The sequence below is a fragment of the Aotus nancymaae genome, unplaced genomic scaffold (genome assembly GCF_030222135.1).
Source record: "Aotus nancymaae isolate 86718 unplaced genomic scaffold, 86718_ANA_hifiasm-v0.15.2.pri h1tg000006l, whole genome shotgun sequence".
Lineage (NCBI taxonomy): Eukaryota > Metazoa > Chordata > Mammalia > Primates > Aotidae > Aotus > Aotus nancymaae.
Genome location: NW_026988417.1, coordinates 60,852,748 through 60,869,780, shown reverse-complemented (window position 1 = coordinate 60,869,780; position 17,033 = coordinate 60,852,748).

The window sequence follows — 17,033 nt, the reverse complement described above, 5'->3', positions numbered from 1 at the left end:
AAAAGAGTCAACTGTAAAAAGGATGAGATCTATACAGAGCAGGTAGCATGCACTGTATTATGGGATGATATGCCCACCTTTTTTATATAAACTGCTATGAATAAATGCATATTATTGTTATTGTTTTCAATTTGTACTTGAAATACTACACAGTCTGGTGCATATTGAGAGAGGGGTAAAGAATCACTAAACAATTTTGTTTTGTACATTTAAAATAACTTGTATGGTCACATTTGTCTTGAAATGTAACAAATCAGCTATGATCTCTTCATGAAATATTATATCCAGGGTATGTCTTGAAAATCAGGCCAAATTTATTATTAAAACTATGAATTACTTCACATGCAATTGCCATAGACAGAGACAGTATTATAAATTATGCCCTAATAAGTACACAAGCCCAGAAGCTAGCAAGACTGGGTGAAAATCAGGTTCTGCCATCTACGAGCAGTGTGATCTTGAACAATTACATAATGATTAGGCACTTAACTTTACTCAACAGTACAGTGAAGTTTTGTTGTGAATATTTCAATTACACATGTAAAACCTTGTTACAGTATCTAGCATACAGAAGTAATTTCATCAGTGATTTTTATAGTCCAGATTATTATCATAAAGTTTTATGTATAATTAATTTTGTCTTTAGCAAAATAAACCTACAAACATGTAAGAGGAACTAATAAAAATAATTTTAGGACATTTGTCACTGTAGCTCAGTGTGGCTAGCTCTCTAAGGAATACTTTTTATGATGTCATAAGTAATGTTTCAGCCACAATTTTCTTTATCTATTAATGTTACTCTTTGAATTTTGGGAAATTTTCTCTATTTAAGATATTAATTAATGAAGTTAGTTACTAGAACATCATTCTTACATATAAACAATTAAATATCAAATGAGTCTTCTAAATTATTCTGGGTTAATTAATAAATATGCCACCAATTCAAATATAAGTCGAAGTAAAATTACTTATAAAAAATACAAGAGTCATTAAATGTTTGTCTCATCCGGGGTGAAATGCCATTCTACATCTGATGCCACTTGGAAATTTTGACATGTTTGGCAAATAAAAACCAGAGTCTTGATCAAAAGGCATCGTGGCCAGACAAGCCACAGTAAAGGAGGTTTATGCAAAACAATTTTGTTTTTGTGTTTATAGAAGGAAGAGATGTGGATATTAAGTCCAATAGTAGTCAAATCAATTCTTCCAGATTTTGTAGTATTTTGAAAAATAACCTTTTAACACATCTTTTCTTTTAAATGAAAGTAGCGTTTGTTAACTAGTTTGATTTTCACACATTCAATTATTCTGGAAATAAAATGTTGAAGCTGGTGGAATAGCATTATCCCAAATGTTTTGGGACGACAAAACTGGAGAATGTATGAGACTTGCCCTGAAAGATTCTTAAATCTATTGAGAGGGAGAGGCACCTACATTGTTCAATACAAATGAGACAGTTCAGTTTCAGGAGAACTGCTTTAGGAATTTATGAGAGAGAGAGATTAACATTCCAACAAGGAAAAGCAAAACAAAACAAAACAACACAAAAATCACCACAAGGATTAAAATGTAAAGGCACACAAGGGACAGACAGGTAGGGTGAATGAAGCAGTCTAGGTAGAAGATATAGATATACATTATATGTAAAACACAGGCACAGTCTTCATGACCAATAGAAAAATTACAGTCTTCTATTTTTTTAAATAATAAAGTGTTCTTATTTTATCCAAATTTTCTTTTGGATAGACACAGGCTACAGAAAAATATAATTTTAATCAGGCAAGTGAGATGATAAATGGCAGATTTTTGTCTTAAGAGAGATGGTGGGGGGCTGGAGAAGGCTGGCCACAGGACCCCATATTGGCATGACTACACTTGATTGGTGGCTACTGATATTATGGGCTTAGTATTGCCAGAACTTCTAACTTTCAAGAGCAGCTGGAATGCAGGTTTTGAACGTAAAACCTCTTCCTATTCAAAAATTACACCAAATTATTAAAAATTGAAAAATAAAAGTGTGTCTGGGCCACAAAAAACTCATATGCTGACTGAATTCAGCCAGAAGAGGAAGAAATTTCCAACTTCTCCCTGAGGTAATGTTTTATTAGGATATAAAAGAACAGGAGAAATCTTTATCTCAATGACAATCATTTGTAAAAGTCTATGTTTGTCTTAGATTCATGGTTAATATCAAGAGTTATCAGGATGACATACATATATGTAATTTACTTTATTCCTACCTCAAAATCTTTTTTGCTATGAAACCTAAGAAAGAAAAGAGAATGACACATATGATCTCACAAATGTGAGAATATATGATTCTAAATTTGTGATCTAATACCCTTACCTAAAATATTAGTATTCTATGTAATAGATTTATAAACCAGTTAGTTGTTGCCATCCCTTCCCGACAGAATTCCTATGAGTTATTAGATATAACATTTCACAGTTGCACAAAAGGTGATAAAACACTTACCTTCTAAACCATAGTGTTAGTATACTCAGGATAAAGTGATGCAAACTGCCAACTGAGAAGTATTAACTCTTTCATAAATTGTACTTTTTCCTTTATGACTTTTTTCCATAAGCCTCTGGTTAAAATCTCACAAATAACTGAAGTTCAGATCAACAGCAAATTCCAGGGGTCTTCAGTAATGAATAATTTTAGATGCTTTCTCTTCATATTCTCTTTTATACTGATTGAGAATATGAATTATTATTATCAATTAAAGAAACTGAATTGTGTATCTCAAGAAAAAATGTAGAAATAAATGAAAACATAATTTTAAAATCTGTACCTAAAAATATATAATTGACAGAAGGAAAAATTCTCTATCACAAAATGTATTTTCTCTGGCAGCATTCTCTTATGAATTCTTACTATTTAAAATGACTTTCCAAGAAATGTTTTTCATCTGAATCACCATAATTCTGTTTCAATGCCTCAGCATCATTTTCAAATGCTGTATGATGATAAAAAATTTAAAAATAGTTTTACTCAATTTGCTGTGTCTGGCTTTTTCCCATTTCCAAGAAAATTATTTCTGTTTTCTTATTTTTTAAATTCCTTCTGATTTCCTCTTTCTGGTGTATGATTTTTCAGTTTCCCTCTATCGTTTTTACTGAAGTATGTTCCCCTAATTCCAGCAAAATCTTGAACTTAATAGATCCCTGGGAAATCTCCCTGGCCTCTTTTTAATTCTACATCTCTTGGGACTGTATTTCATGGCAAAATCCTATCAGCTTATTTTGATATTTTTATCTTTCTGTGATTGGGAACCAGTTCATGCAGCCCAAACAGACAATTTTCTGAGGGTACTAAGTGGATTTTCAGATCTCCTGTGAGGAGAAATGAGCTTCAATAAAACATTAGACCACTACCAAAGTTTACTGGCTTGAGTGATGTAACTTCTTATGTGGTTCCTGCCGTTTACTTTAAGTTTACACTCCCATGAACATTAACTCTGCCCAGCGGTAGTGCTTTAAGTGAAGGTTTGCACGCAAATATGGCCTCCATGAAAGTTACCTCGGGCTAAAGTACTTCCATCATCGACAAAATTAAGCGTCACACTAGGTCTCTGGTGGTTTAGTTGGCCTCAGATTAAGTTGTGGCTCATGTTTTATTAATGTGGTGAGATTGTCTTTTATTTTCAGTCTCCCACAGCAGGTGAGCTTGTCATATTCACTAAGAGAGTACGAGAGAAGATTGCCCACCACTTGCGTGAATTGTTTCCACAGTTCTTAATTTTTGTTGAGAGGCACGCAATATAAACAAAGTTTTGCTTAACTGCTGGAACATTTGTCTAGGATTTGATACACGCAAACCTCCATTTTTATGTCACGCTATGAAAACGCTGCAGTGTTGCTCCTCTGAGTAACCCTGTGCATGCCAAGCAGAATCTCAGAATTAAGATATTTGAACAATTTCTCTGGCTTTAGTCTAAGGAAAAGAAATCTCACTATCCAGGAAACTAGGTGGGTGGCCTGGAAATGAGTTAAAAATCATAGAAAAGAGAGGTTCTTCCTTCCAGCCTGGCAAGCTTAACTTTGCTCCAGCCCAGTTTTCTGTAGTGGATTTTCTTTTTTTTTTTTTTTTTTGGTAGAGAAAATGCCAAATCCTTAAAGTTATAACAGCTGTTATAAGCTAAGCTCTTTAGGATCCTACAATGTGCTAGAAAAACCTTCAAATTTTATCCTGTTGTCTGTATCCAATATACCAATAATCACAAGGATATTTTTCATATGAATTAACAAAACAAAAATTAAATTTGTCAACAATTAAAAATAAAATCCTTCCTTCCAACCAACCTTCCTTCCTTCCTTCCAACCAACCAACCTTCCTTCCTTCCTTCCAACCTTCCTTCCTTCTTTCCTTCCTTCCTCCCTTCTCTCTCTCTCTTTCTCTCTTTCTCTCTTGCTGACTGAATCTCACTCTATCCCCCAGGCTGGAGTGCAGTGGCCCGATCTTGGCTCACTGCAACCTCTGCCTCCCAGGTTCCAGCAGTTATCCTGCCTCAGCCTTCTGAGTAACTGGGATTACAGGCACATACCATACCTGGCTAATTTTTGTGTTTTTGGTAAAGACATGGTTTCACCATGTTGGCCAGGCTGGTTTTGAACTCCTGACCTCAAGTGATCTGTCCACCTTTACCTCCCAAAGTGCTGGGATTACAGGAGTGTGAGTCACCACACCCAGCTGGAAATTTCTTATTGTGTAGTCTCTACTAACAGAATTTACCCCTTTTTTGTGAATTGTTTGTCATACTGACAGATTTATTTCTTTTTTAATTTGACAGGACCTACAGTTCAAGATAGCACAGACACAAATACTATGCTGCAAAAATGTTGAATAATAGTATACTGATCAATGGGTTCTGTATAGTAATTTAATTATGCAGCCTTCATGAATCTTGACAAAGTGAAGAAATTATGTTTATTTCTTTATCTTATTTGAGATTTCTATATAATAAAAATTGGGTAAAATATGAATATGCATACATATACTTTATAGACAAACATTTATTTAGCTTTGAATTATAAAAGTTAAACAGTATGTTGTGTTTTTATTTTATTTACTATGAAAATTATTGTATTTTCTATTTTAAACAACTCTAAAGCTTATACGTATATAATACAAGTCAGGTAATGGTTTCTCCAATATATAATATATTAATTGAATCATAGAAAAATAAAATGTAAGTACTGTTAATGCATCAGGGACTTTCTAATCTTGAATTTTCTAGTTTGGCTACATATCCAAATACGTTTGCAAATTTTATAGTTAGGTTCTATTGTTAATTTAATGTGTACTGTCAAATTCTCCCTCTTTTTTATTTGCGTTTTGGGAATCCTCTGTAAGATCCCTTATTCTGTGCTTTAATTTACTTATACCTAATTAAAACCTATAGAGTAAACAAATAAATGGTGTATAGAAGCTGAAGTTCGTAGTTGACACTATTATAAACATAAACTTCCCTAAAAAGCTAATTGGTTAATTTTACCTTAGTGATCTAGAATTAACATTAAAAATACTGTCACTATTTTAGTTGGCATTATTAAACTGATTATCTTTTGAATACCTGATTATTGAAATAAGTTATGCCTTTTAAAAATCTTGATATTATAATTAAGTTTTAAATTAGGCTGGATTAAGCAACCGTTTTTGAGTTCAGACTATGGAGGTACTTGGCCTACTCTTAAATAGTTGTTCTTAAGCTAGTTCAAACTGACAAAATGTGCTAGCACTTGTGGTAGGGAGAATGCTTGAGATGTTCCCTCAAGATTCTTGTCCCTTGGTTATTAAATCAAACACTAATCTGGGCGCTGTTTTGAAAGGACTTTTCAGATGGAATGAAAACTACCTGACCTTAAAATAGGTAGGTTATTCTCAGTTTTGAGTCCTTAAAAGTAGAAAAAATCTCTAATTGTGATCATAGAAATGCATCTGAAAGGGAAACAGAAGAGAAATAAGGGTGAGAGGAGGTCAGAGATATTTGAAGTGTGTAGACCAGAGCTGCTGATGCTGGGGGCTGAGGGTGTATGTAAAACATAGGAAATGTGGACAGCCTCTAAGAGTCAAGTCCCCTCTGTCTTATAGTCAGCAACTCCAACAGGGACTACTGTAGCTGAAAAGAACTGAGTTAGGCCAACAGTCTGAGTAAACTTGGAAGCAGGGTCACCCCAAGAGCCTCTGGAAAAGAATGCAGCCCTGCTGACACATTGGTTTTGGCTTTGTGAGACTCTAACCAGAGAACCAGCTAAGTCTTGCCTTGCCTGGACTTCTCACTCACAAAAAATGTGAGATAATGAATTGATGTTGTTGCATGCCTCTAGGTTTGCAGTAATTTGTTGAAACAGGAGTAGAAACTAATATGTGCTTATTTTCCAAGCAGGAGTAATGAATGGTAAGGGTGCCCTCACTGGAATACAAGGATGCCTTTCCAATTAATATGAATTTTACACCAACATTGAAGATATGAATGCATTATAGGATAATAGACAAATATTGAAGAAACTAATGTATTATAACATAGAAAAAAGTTAACTTTTAGAATGACTGGGTGAATTATTTCTCTTAAATCTGCAATAGTTATATAAACAAAAACTGAAAGGGCTAAGAATGTAGTTATGCAAGCTATTTGATGTTATACTACTAGTAGTTAAACGAGCTATTGTTTGAATGTTTGGATCCCCTCCAAAATTCATGTTAAAGCTTAATCCCCAATGAAATAATATTAAGAGTTGGTACTTGTAGGAAGTGATTCAGTCAGAAGATTTCCTCCCTTGTGAATGAGATTAAGGACATTATAAAAGTGGCATTATACAGTGGTAGGTCCCTTTTTGCCTTTCTGTCCCTTCACCAAGAGAGGACACTTGGATAAAGCACTGTCTATGGGGAATGGTCCATGTCCAGTGAATGACAGTACCTCGATCTTGGACTTCCTGGCCTCCAGAACTGTGAGAAATAAATTTTTTCAATAAATTACCCTGCTCAGGTATCCTGTTATAGTGGCATGAACACCCTGAAACAGCAGACTGCACTGAGGGCCTAGGGTTATGAAAGCCAGAGCAAGAGATGAAGCCAGCTCAGAAAAGAAATGAAGGGAATGGTAAATGAAGATAAAGACTGCTAATCTTGTGCTATACTGAAAAAAGCTTTCAAGGAATTAATGATTCAAGAAACAATTTTATTGTATGTTGCTGTTAATGTTGCTTTAGCTAATTTTGGCTTGATTTAAATCTAGACATAAAGTGTTGATCATTTTTCTCCCTGGTGAGCCATATTGTTCACTCAGATACCTCTCCCTAGTTTCTATTCAAATATCACTTTGTCAGTGAGTCCCTTACTGACACTCTATAAAGTGTAAAATATCGCCACACACCTCACTTCCACCTTCTTTTTGCAAGTTTTATTTTTCTCAATAAAAGTTATAAAAGAGACATTTAGTTTTTTATTTGCTTATATATCTCTTTCCCTCACCTGAATGTATGCTCTGTGAACACAGGAAGAATGTTTGTTGACTGCTCTGCCTCCAACATCCAGAAAATTATATAAGATACTCAATTGTTTCTTGTTTGAAATATTCTCCTCCACGTTATCACAGTATTTCCCTCCATCATTCCTCTTTAAGCTTTCCAAACTATATAAAGCCAGGGAGTCTGATTCAAAGTTAATTAAAATCAAAAATCAATTCAAATATATTTATTTAGAAAAATTTTGTCAAATGACCGAATCGGTGAATATATTTTCATTACTTTATTTGATATTAGTAATTTTGGCCACCTGTTTAGATTAGAGAATGTTTTTCTTCATTTTGTCCACCATAAATTCAATTCTAAATAAAGATAAATTGTTGTATTGTAATATACCAAAGTGTCTCATGCCTCACTTTATTGTCAACACCATTTCCAAAGAATGCATGTATTTTTTTCCTCAAATTTGAATCCAAATGTGCTAAGTAGTAGCAGCGGATTAACACTTTCATTTAAGAGAAAATCTTCTTTAGAAACAACGACTTAAATAGCAGCTCAGTGTCATGCAGTAATACTAGCACTTAGTACACCAGACTAAAGAAAAAAGCAAGACACTCACATTTACCGGGAAATGAGAAAACATGCAGTTCTTTTCAACTTCCCACTAAAAGAGGCTATTCAAAGCTTTCATTTTTCTTATGTAGCACTGGTCAACAGCACCCTCCGACTTTTCTTGTTATGTGGCCAGTTTTAGCACACTAAGCCGGAGAGAATGCAGATGCTGACGTACGTGGATTCTTTGATGCATTTTTCTATTTGAACCTTAACATTTGAGCGTACTTTTCTACAGTTTTGTATTTTCTTTGAAATACAAGTCTAAATGACAATGACGGTTATTTGTGCAAAATGAGTTCCCACTGTGTAGTACCATCCCATAAACAATGCATATGGTTTAATGTTCAAGTTGAAAATCAGAATCACATTTTAAAATGACTGCAGAGTAACATAGGCTGAAGTCAGTTTCTACAATTTAATTAGATTTATTTTTATAAGAAGATGTTCAAGATTATTTTACTCCAGATATTATATTAGGCTTTCTCCTGCAGGGCAGTGATTATTGACACTATTTTCCGCTAACCACAGCATTTTGACTGAGGAGTAATTCTACCTTCACATTTTTGTCACATGATATAACTAATAGGCTAAATTTTTCCAGCAAAGCACATTATATGTGTAAAAACAATTCAAACCCAGTAAATGCAGTTACTTGGAAACATTATAAGGAAATGTCACACCATAACATTTACCTGCTATGTTTTATTCTTTAACCCTCAAGCACTTTGTTGTTTCCTGAGCTGAGATTAGTAACTTAAAAAGCTTTTATTAAACATGCACAATCTAATTGAAGCACACAACCAACTGTAAATTCTCTCAATTAGACTTCCTGCAAATGACAAATGAGTGTGAACGTGCAATAAAACTTTGAATACCAGTGATTTAGTGCTAAGCAAAACTAGGGGATTTCTAGCAACAGATTGAATGCAATTGATGTGTGGTAAAAGGTAAGAAAAGTGTGTGGTGATTCGTTGTTTGCCCTTTCATTTCCTTAAATCAAGACAGGATACTTGCAATGCAGAATTTATATTAACATGCTTTGAGAAACAACTTAGGCAAAGAAAAGACACAACAACTCACAGATTAACAACTGCATTATTTCAAGGCAGCAGATCTCAACCCCTTTTGAAAAATATAAGAATTGCTGGTAGACAAGAAAAATTCACCCAGTGTCATGTATTTGCTTTTGTTTGCATGGAGGAACAATTTGTGGTATGTCTTTACTGACCATAATTAACTTACTTTAGACTTTCTGATAGAAGCTTAGTGTACATAAAGAAACTGGGTTAGTATACATTAGCAATTTCAAGGCTTGATTGTAAGAGCCAAATATGTCTGCCAAACTACATTTGACACTTATAGTTATTTTCTAGAGTATTATATTTAATTTCATGTGAAGAAAATTTTAAGCCCTGTGAAATTTGTAAATTAATGATGTGGACATGAAATGTAAACAATATTTGCCTTTTAAGTAGGATGACTGCAATATTGACTTGAAAGTTATTATATTTTATTTTGTAATATATATTTGAGGGACTGTGTTAGAGGAACTTCCAGGGTATGCTAGGAGTTTTCTTCCCAGTGCTGGATTTTTCCTGCTTCTGACCATTTAGGAGCTTTGTTCCCATGGCGGGGATTTTCCTGCCTCTGGCTCCTAGGGGCTTTGTTCCCAGTTCAGGGATTTTCCCACCTCTGGCCCCTGGAGGCATAGGCACAGTGACTCGGGGTTTTAAAACAGTAACCAATCTGGTAAAGGATTCAAAAATCAATTGATCCAGAGAAAGTTTGAAAAAAAACCCTCTCATTTGACGAGAACAAGATGGGGGAGGGAATAACTCAGGGTTGTAAGCTCCAGCTACCCAAGCCTGAAATGACACCCCTCCCAGGTCCCCTTCCACAGCCTAGAAGGTGTCCTTTCACTCTGCCTAATAAACAGCACTACCGCACACTCTTTGGATCCATGAGTTCTATTTGAGCTGTAACACTCTCCGCAACATGGAGGCCCCCTTCCCCATTCATCGGGGTTGGAGATGCCAAGACCCTGAGTTCCAGAAAATCCAGTGGCATCTGAATCTGGTTACATTTGTTGGCTAGCCAGCCAGGAGCTGCTTTGAACTTCAGTGCAGTGAGTGACCCCTTTGCTTGCTAATCTGTCCTTCTTCTAAATTTGTTCAGGAGGCAAATTACCAGGCACCTATTGGACAGTTAAAAGCAACAGGAGCGGCTGCTGGACTAAAGACACAGGTGTCAGGCTCACTGGGAAAGGGCTAACAATCCCTGGCTCTTCAGAACTGGGAGCATTGTTTTCCTGGAACCAGTTCTCTCTGTCTCCACTCTCTCTTTTCCTGGGCCAAGGCAAGGGTTGGTTAGGGTTGATGAGCAACTGTCCTGAACTCCTGATATGATCGGTTGAGGTTACAGCCTTGCTTAGGCCCCCTAAGACACTGCCACCCATGTGAATGCTGCTCAGCCTCTCAGACCCAACCTCCTGGGTCCAGAAATCCATGACAACTTCTTCCAGGCCCTTTCCTCTAAAATACTTCCTACACCTGATGCCATTACCCTTCTTGCTAGGACCTTGGGGTTTTTGGGATGGCAGTGCAGGGCCCCTTACCTGTGGTGCCCCCAGGCCTATGCATATGAGGACCACTTACAATATACACAGGACTGGTTCCCTTTGTCTACTGTACTAGGCTACGTCCTAACAGAGCCAGGGTCTATCAGTGGTTACTGGAGGCTATAGGACATCTTATTTTCTATTACCTGAAGTTTTTCAATCCACCCAAAAGGTGCCAGGACCATACAACCTAAAATTTGTCAGGTTTAGAATCAGTCCTCCATATGGCAGAACTTCTCCACATAGAGCACCACAGTCAGACCTGGTCCAAGACTCAAATAGTTAATTACAGGGCCCACAGCAATAGGTCATACTCCTATGATGGAAAGTGGAGAGAAAAGGCTCTGGTTAGGAGGGCATTGTCCCGGCCTTGGCCCTGTGGCCAGCCATTACCTTCTTTAAGACTGTTATGTTTAGAGATCCTTCTCAAGGAATTTATCCTCCTGGGGCAGTTTTATGGTCAAGCCTATGTTAATTGGACCCTTGATAGGGAATATAAATAGCATCTGTTGCCCAAATCTCACTGGCCTAGTTATTCAAGGACACTCTGGTACAAGGCCGCTAAACCCAGCAGTCCCCATGTCCTTGAAGTTGGCCAAAAATGGACATTAGACAGTGAGATACGCCCATTACTCCGCAAATATGATTAAACTTGGCAAATGGGGAAGGCCCATGAGATGATCATGCATTTAGAGCACAGAAAAATTAGAGTGCTGTGCCACTGGGGGATGCCCCAGGGTTGGTAATTACCAGAAATAATCAGGGATGTGGGTATTTCTGTGTTCAATTTCAGATGGGGCTACTCTTCCCAAAACAGAGTCACTCTTAAAGTGTATGCTGGATAATTGGGACTAATTTGATCCACAATATTTGAAGAATAAGTAGCTTATTTTCTTCTGTAGCATGGCCTGGTCACAATACCCTCTTCAGAGTGGAGAATCCGGGCCACCTAAGGGAAGTACAAATTATAACACCTTTCAACAATTAGACCTTTTCTATAGGAGGGAAGGTAAATGGAGTGAAGTCACCTATGTGCACATTTTCTTTTCTCTACAAAATAATCCTCAACTATGTAAGCCTTGTAACTTATGCCCTACTGGCCACTCCCCGGGACTACCTCCATACCCAGAACTCTTTACAGCTTCTGCCTCCACCAATGCTGACAGGCTGTCCCCAGCTCCTATAACTCAAGAGGAATCAGGGAAAACCAAAACAACCAAGGCCCCACAGACTACTAGGATGCCCCAACTCTGCCCTCTACAGACTGTAGGAGGAGAATTTGGCTCAACCAAAGTACATACTCACTTTTCACTTTCTGACTTAAAGCAAATCAAGGCAGACTTAGAAAAATTTTCAGATGACCTGGACAAGTACATAGATGTTCTGCAGGGCCTGGGTCAGTCCTTTGAACTAGCTTGGAAGGATACTATGTTACTGCTTAGTCAGACCTTAATCAGTAATGAGAGAGAGGCTGCTGAAGAGTCTGGGGACACTTGGTACCTTAGTTAAGTGAATGACAAAATGAAGCTAGAGGAAAGGGAAAGATTCCCTGCAGGTCAACAGGCCATCCCTAGTATGGACCCTCACTGGGATCCTGACTCAGAACATGAGGACTGGAATCATAGGCACCTATTGACCTGTATACTTAAGGGATTGAGACAGACCAGGAAGAAGCCCATGAACTATGCAATGTTATCCACCATAACTCAGGGAAAGGAAGAAAACCCAATAGCCTTCTTTGATCGGTTACAGGAGGCCTTAAGAAAATATACTTCCCTGTCACCAGACTCCATTGAGGGTCAACTAATACTAAAAGACAAATTTATCACACAATCAGCAGCGGGCATTAGAAGAAAGCTCCAAAAGCTGGCCCTAGGGCCAGAACAAAGTCAAGAATCATTACTAAATCTAGCAACCTTGGTGTTTTATAATAGAGACCAGGAGGAACAGGCTGAAAGGGACAGGAGGGACAAGAAAAAGGCAGTGGCTCTAATTATGGCCTTCAGGCAGGCGAACCTAAGAGGCTCAGAAACGGGAAAGGCTTGTGTAAGTCACCAGTCTGGCAAAGCTTGCTACAACTGTGTCCTACTGGGACACTTTAAGAAAGATTTTCCTAAGAGGGATCAACCACTTCCTTGTCCTTGCTCACTATGCCAAGGGGATCACTGGAAGGCACAATGTCCCAGGGGGTAAAGCCTCCCAGGGCCTGAGGTGACTAACCAGATAACACAACAGTAGGACTAAGGGTGCCTGGGCCAAGTGCAGGCATAAGCCATTACCCTTACTGAGCCCTGGGTAAAGCTAACCATAGAGGGCCAGGAGATCGATCTTTTCCTAAACACTGGTGTGGTCTTCTCAGTTTTGCTCTCCTGTCCTTGATGGTTGTCCTCCAAGTCTGTAACTATCCAAGGAGTCCTAGGACACACAGTCTCTCTATATTTTTCCCAGCCCCTAAGCTGTAACTGGGGAGATATGCTCTTCTCCTATGCCTTCCTCATCATGTCAGAAAGTCCCATTTCCTTACTAGGATGGGACCTATTAGCCAGAGCAGGAATTATTTGAATGTCAGGGAAAAGATCTCTCTCTTCTGCCCATTATTTGAGGTTTGGGCAATGGAGGGACAATTTGGACAGGTGAAGAATGCCTGCCCAATTCTAATAAAGCTAAAGGATCCCACCTTCTTTCCTTGCCAAAGACAGTACCTACTCAGACTGAAGGCCAACAAGGGGCTACAGGATACTATAAACAATTTAAAAGCTCAGGGTCTAGTGAGGTCCTGTAATAGCCCTTGTAATACTCCAATTTTAAAACTACAAAAACCTAATGGACAATAGAGACTGGTGCACAATCTCAGGCTTATTAATTAAGCTGTGATCCCTTTATACCTAGCTGTACCCAACCCATGCACCTTGCCCTCCCAAATACCAGGAGAGGCACAATGGTTTTCAATGCTGGACCTTAAGGTTGCTTTTTTTCTGTGTTCTATTATATCCTGACTCCCAGTTTCTGTTTGCTTTTGAAGACCCCTCAGGCCACACTTCTCAGCTCACCTGGGCAGGTTTACCCTGAGTTTTTGAGTTACTTCTCACCTCTTTGGCCAGGATTTAGCTCAGGACCTTAGTCATCTTTCATATCCAGGTACCCTGGTGCTCCAAAATGTAGATGACTTACTTTTAACTGCTAACTTAGAAACCCAATATCAGCAGGCAACCCAGAACCTTCTAAAGTTTCTGGCCACCTGTGGATGTAAGGTTTCCAATTCAAAAGTCCAACTTTGTAGACAACAGGTAAAATATCTAGGACTTGTCTTGTCAAAAGGCACTCCAGCCCTTGATGAATAATGTCTCCAACCCATACTAGCCTTCTCTCATCTAAAACCCTTAAAATACCCGTGAGAATTTTTAGGAATAACCAGTTTCTGCTGATTGTGGATTCCCAGATATGATGAGATAGCCAAACCCCTATACACTCTAATTAAGGAAACCCAAAAACCTAACACCCATCTGATACAACGGTACCCTATGGCCGAGGCAGCCTTTCAGACCCTGAAGCAGGTGTTACTGCAGGCTCCAGCTCTAAGCCTTCCTACAGGAAATGGCTTTTTCTTATATATTATGGAAAAGTCAGGAGTGGCACTGGGGTTTCTCACTCAGACTCAGGGGACCATGCCACAATCAGTGGCATACCTAAGGAAATTGATGCAGTAGCAAAAGGCCAGCCACACTGCTTGTGGGTAGTAGCTGCAGTGGCTATATTGGTCTCAGAAGCCCTTAAAATAGTGCAGGGAAAAGATCTAACCATATGGTCTTTACATAATATAGCTGGAATTCTGGCCTTTGAAAGAGGCTTATGGCTGTCTGACACCCACTTATTCAAATATCAGAACTTAATGCTTGAAGGCCCCATACTTCAGCTGTGCACATGTGCAGCCCTCAATCCAGCTAACTTTCTTCCCAAAGAGGGGCAGACAGAGAACATGACTGTCAGCAGGTTATAGCCCAAAATTATGTGACCCAAGAGGATCTCTCAGAAACACCTCTGGTCAGTCCTGACCTTAAGCTATACACTGACTGAAGTTCATTTATGGAAAATGGAGTTTGGAAGGCAGGATGTACAGGAGTCAGTGATCAAACGATGCTCAAAAGTAATCCCCTTTCTCCAGGAACTGGTGAGCAACTGGCAAAAATAGTAGCCCTCACTCAAGCTCTAAAATTAGGAAAAGGAAAAAGAATAAACATATACACAGATTCCAAATACATTTACCTGATTCTCCACACTCATGCTGCCATATGGGAGAAAAGAGAGTTCTTAACCTTGGCAGGAACTCCCATTAAATATCATGAAGAAATTTTAGACTTATTACAAGCTGTCAAACAACCCAAAGAGGTAGCAGTCTTACACTGCCAAGGTTACCAGAAAGCAGATGAGAAGGAAGCAGAGGGCAATTGCCAACTTGACCTAGAGGCAAAAAGGGCAGCTAGACAAGAATTTATAGAAGGACCTTTAATGTGGAAAAACCCTCTTCAGGGGACTAGACCTCAATACTCATGAGAAGAGGTAGAGTGGGCAATCTCCCAGGACATAATCTTCTTCCTTCAGGGTGGCTAGCTACTGAGGAAGGAAAAGTACTCCTGCCTGCTGCCAGCCAGTGGAAAATACTTAAAACAGTACATCAAACATTCCATATGGGTATAGAAAATACATATCAAATGGCCAAATCTATATTCACAGAAAAAATGGTTCTTTTCAAAACTATCCAACAAATAGTCAAAGGATGTAAAATATGCCAGAAGAACAATCCTCTGGCACATTGCAAAGTTCCTCCTGGGGAACAGTGAACAGGTTATCACCCAGGTGGGCAAATGGACTTTACCCATATGCCTAAGTCTCAGGGATATCCATATCTGTTAGTATGTGTAGATACCTACACAAACTGGGTTAAGGCTTTCCCCTGTAGGACGGAAAAAACCCAAGAGGTAGTAAGAGTCCTGATTAATAAAATAATTCCTAGATTTGGACTTCCTTGCTGTCTTCTAAGCGATAATGGCCTTGCCTTAAGAGCTGCAGTGAGCCAAGGAATTTCCAAAGCATTAGGAATACAATATTATCTCCACTGTGCTTGGAGGCCTTGGTCCTCAGGGAAAGTGGAAAAGATGAGAAATTCTTAAGAGACACTTAAAAAAAACTAGCACAGGAAACCCACCTCCCATGACCCACTCTGTTACCAATAGCACTCTTAAGGACTTAAAACTCTCCTCAGAAAATGGAACTCAGTCCCTATAAGATGCTTTATGGACAATCCTTTCTTACCAATGATCTTGTATGAGACAAATAAACAGTAGATCTAATAAAAGATATAACCTCCTTGGCTAAGTACCAACAGGCCCTTAGGACCACCTGAAGGACACACTAGGGGAAAAGGGAAATAGTTATTCTTCCTGGAGATTTAGTACTTGTCAAGTTTCTCCCCTCCAACTCTCCCTCTCTAGGTCCATCTTGGGAAGGACCATTTTCAGTTGTTCTGTCCACGCCAATGGCAGTTAACATGGTGGGAATTGATTCGTGGATCCATCACACTTGGCTGAAACCTTGGCTCCTCCTCAAGAAGACCAGGGGCCTCTTCTCCAATGTCTGAGGTTCCAGGAAGCTGCCCCTCATACACCTGCAAGCCACTAGAGGATCTACAGTTGCTCTTCCAATGAGATCCCAGGAAAGTCACTAACTCATGATTCACAAACCACAAATGAGTTTAATTTACATTGTAGCATTAGCAGGAATGTCTGTCTTAACTTTACTATTTGCAACCAGACTCTATGTGGTCACCCCTAAGGTTTGGCCCACATCTTACAGTCTCTCCCTTTCTGTTGCTTTCTGTCTAATCATACTTTTAATTGCCCTTATCTGCATTTAGATGCCTGATGCCCTCTTGCCTTGTCGGTTCACTGTTGTCCTCCAGACTATTTTTGGCTGATAAACTTATGGCTCCCTCTCTGCTAACTTTCTGTCAATACTTCTCAATCCTCTTTTTAGCCCCTCTCCTCCTGTCAGCTCGTGCACACCCTACATGTAACCATAAAGCTTGCAGAATTAGCTATATTCTTGCTGGGTAAAGTACCCGCTTTTCTCACTACAAGAGTGCTTCCCGAAGTACCACCAACCACCCCCTTCTTTCACATTACACATGTGTATGCACAAAAATTGCTATAAATCTGCTTCTCTGTGCACATACGACTCACACACATATTGGACGGGAACAATAACTGTCCAACTCTTATAGGAACCAGTGTCTGCTGGACATATTTTACCCATGTTGGAATTTCAGATAGAG